The following is a 3,884-nucleotide window of genomic DNA, read 5'->3' as shown; positions in this document are numbered from 1 at the left end:
AAATAATATACACAACTCTGATTGCATGCATTATTTCCAGGAAAAAAGTTTCTCTCCAAAAACTACGCTTCTGTGGAACACAATACCACGAAAAGTCTTCCCTGTTTACTACAACATGGTCATTTTACAATTATAATGTTATCAAATTCCTTTATACCGTACTCCGAAATATTAAATTCTTAAAGATAAACTAAAATGACCGAAAAGTGGGCTGAAATGACTTAAATAAATAAAAAGTAAATGACTTAGAATGACTTTAATGAACTTAAGGATGAATTAATCCTTAAGAATGACGTGAATGCTTAAAAAATAACTGGAATCCTTCCAAAACAACTTGAATGATCTGGAGAATGACTTAAATGGCTTTGAGACTGACTGGTTGTAAAGGGGGTGATCATTTTACATTAAATTGATACAGAAAAATAATCCCACTTTATATCACAAAGTTACAAACATAATTACAGCAAGGACAGATACTACACTTTGATCTTGGCCAAAAGGCCAAGAAAAGTGTGGGGGGTATTTATTTGCTCCCCCACCGAGCAAATTAGGGACAAGGCCGATTTTTATGTGAGGAGTGAAAGGGGAAATGGGGACCAACTCCCCGGGGAGTAGGGGAGCTGGATAGTGACAATTGGTACGAATGGTTGCCCCTACATTGACCAAGGTCTTATATGTGGGGTTGCCATCACATATCGTCTTTGCTTGCAGTATCTGCCGGAACAGATACGGGGTATTTATTTGCTCCCCCACCGAGCAAATAAGGCACAAGGCCGATTTTTAATGTGAGGAGTGAAGGGGAAATGGGGGACCAACTCCCCGGGGAGTAGGGGAGCTGGATAGTGACTATTGGTATGAAGGGTTGCCCCTACATTGACAAAGGTCTTATACGTGGGGTGACCCCCACATATGGTCTTTGCTTGTAGTATCTGCCGGAACAGATACTACACTTTGAGATATTAAATCCTTTATTCATGTTAAAAATACATTGAAAATCAACAATGAACAAAAAACTTAGGCACATGGCCAACTCAAAAGGGGGGGGTCGTTGGTCATCCTTGTCACTCCAGAACTAAACAAAATCAAAAGTTTCTCCCAGCTAGTATCTTTCACCATAATACCACATTCACCCTTTCATACTGGGGGACATCCTACTTAACTCTCAATTTTTTAAATATTTTTTATTGACGTGTAAAAATAAAAAAAAAAGATTAGGGATTAGTAGGACCCTCACAACACCGTCTAGTTGATAGACTGCCCGTTCCACTAGGTTTGTAAAAGGAACCTGGCTTCTGCGGGTCAGTCTCTAAGTGAGGATGCCCTCTAGATGGGGGTGAATGGAGAAAAGAAAATTTTGTGGGTAAGAAATGGGGGTTAGTTTGTATTTCTTTCTCTCCAAGATGAGTGAAATTTAGAGGAGGGGGTGAAAACAAAAATTGCAAGAAAGAGGGGATGGGGATCTTGGAGGCTTCCTAATCAGGGAGGGATGGAACACACACTCAGCTAGCTGAGAGGCTATTTGTTAAATTTTACTTTACGGAACTGCGCGTTCCACACCTAAGCGGGGAACACGTATTCAAATTTGGCTCCTCTTCGTACACACAGACTTGCTACATGTATCCATTTTCTGTCAAATGCCACACGATGCAGCCTTCTTCTATCACATCTGATCTTCACCCGTAGTTGGTGTTTAAAGAAAGCAATCAGATCCTGATCAGAAAAAGATAACACCCCCCGGCAACCTTGCAGACGTGACGTCCAAATCGCCATTCTCGCCACGGCCAGGATTGTAACATAGACCATTTGTCTTTCCCGGTCCCACGGTGGCCTCACATTGTTCACGACATTGGATACAGTAATTGGGCGAGGATGCTCAGGATCGATGCGAGCCGTCACCTCACTGACATACGACCAGTACCGGCGGAGTTCGAAGCAATCGAAGAAAGCATGATCAGTCGTTTCTACGGCCGTTGTCCCACAGCGGGGACAATCAGGCGACTCCAAAACCCCAGAACAGCATTGTACGTTGTTAAGTGGAAGTGCATTTCGGGCCAATCGCCAAGTAAGAGAGAACTCCGAATTGTTCAGATGACTCGAACCTGGCGCCCAGCTCCACGCGGAGCGGATCTCACTCTGCTGCCAACCCAAACGCGCGCATAGCGGGTCGTCAGCAGCCCCCTTCACTAGATCTGTGGAGTTCCCTACGGGTAGCAGTCACAAGGTCGCTGGACCTTGGTAGTCGTTCTAGCGCGGCTCGGCACTCTTTCATGTAGGCAGATTTTCCCCGCGGCCTGCGACGGCTCTCGATAGAAGGGTCAAGAACGAGGTCGGGGAAGGCGGCAGTAACCACGGGGTGCCACGGGTGGTCATCTTGCATATAGTGGCTCAGGAAGGCCAGCCTCTCAGCGTCTCGATGACACTTCAAGTCCGGCATTCCCAAGCCTTCCTCATACGGACGTTGAATACTACACTTTGATCCTGGCCAAAAGGTCAAGAAAAGCTTAAAAAGCTAAGAACAGCATCTATTTACAACAGACCTTTGATCTTAACCAAAAAGGCCAAGCACAAAAGTGTTACGGATTGACCGACAGACTGACCGACAGACCGACCGACCGACCGACCGACGAAGTGATTTATAGAGTCGCTTGCACGCGATTAAAAATCGATCCGTTTTGAAAATATAATACTGTTGTTTCCGTTTATTTTTTCTGTCCTGTGTTTTTTAATCGTTCGTAAGTAATACAACTTAAATAAAAACACATGCGGAAAAACTCGGATTTCGCTGAAAATTTGAAAACATTTCCAATTTTGACGAAAATAACAGAGATCCACCTCATTGTTGTGGTTTTATCAAATTAAAACGAAATCCTTAATAATCAATAATAAAAATCACATCTGTCTGTTGAAATGTATGTATGCATGTATGTATGCATGTATGTATGTACGTATGTCTAAAACCTTCGACAGAGGCGACAGATTTTCACGAGATTGGTATCGTTTTTAAGTTCGACACTTCGGGCGACAAATATCGAAAAATTGGCTAAAAACAATGCCTTTCACTCACATCTGGCCACTTTTCAGCAGGGACAGATCGCTTTTTTCGCCGATATTTTCGCAAGTTATCCCCTCTTTTCAACTGACTAGCCTTAATTTAAATCTTCGCCACTTCCGGTTTGTCGATGGACGCAACGGCAAAGACGTCACGTTTTTTTCACGTTCTTTTCCTCCTTCATGGTATGGGTTACAGCCTGCCTTCCTATTATTACTTTATTATTTATTTTATTTATTTTTTGTTCAACACACACCTCCAAACACCCAGCAACGCTGGGTACCTAGGCTAGTTTAACTTAAAATGATACTAGCGAAAGATGATAGTCTTAACTTAATAGCACGAAAGGAGATTAAACATGAGTTAGATTAATTTTTCACATTAAAACCTTAAGACTTTTACAAGCAAAGCATTTATAAGGTCGTTGGATCAAATTATAGAGAGCAGATGTCGCTATTGTTATAAATGAATATTTTTACAAAAACACACATTTCCATTTAAAACATAATTTTTAATCGCCAAAAACTTTTGCACTGACGTAACATCTAAAGGTGTTAATTTATAATGCTTTATCGTTATCATCTGTGATATACCTTAGAAGTTGAGTACAGATATAATTCGTTAGATAATTTATTTGATAGTTAAAGTCTCGTTCGAAAATAGACTGTTTATTATTTGCTTATCGCGTGACGTGCGATAGATGTGGAATTAATTCGGTTACTGACAAAATGTTCTCGTATGCATACGACAATTAAAGTTCATCGTAAATTACACGTCTTTACTCATATTTTGAAACTTTCCAGTTTTCTTTCTCATATTTTTTAACTTATACCCG

At 41.3% G+C, this 3,884-nt stretch overlaps 1 non-coding gene across 1 annotated transcript; it reads right to left on the bottom strand.

Annotated features, from left to right (window-relative positions):
• Positions 1–310: 310 nt before the first annotated feature.
• LOC145274004 (U2 spliceosomal RNA) lies at positions 311–514 on the bottom strand. Its single transcript, XR_013866584.1, has one exon. It is a non-coding gene; the product is annotated as a U2 spliceosomal RNA (small nuclear RNA).
• Positions 515–3,884: the final 3,370 nt, after the last annotated feature.

This window comes from Euprymna scolopes, chromosome 4, assembly GCF_053919585.1.
Source record: "Euprymna scolopes isolate OS-2025 chromosome 4, ASM5391958v1, whole genome shotgun sequence".
NCBI lineage: Eukaryota > Metazoa > Mollusca > Cephalopoda > Sepiida > Sepiolidae > Euprymna > Euprymna scolopes.
Note: the sequence above shows the minus strand (reverse complement) of the source record. Positions and strands in the feature narration are given on the sequence as shown.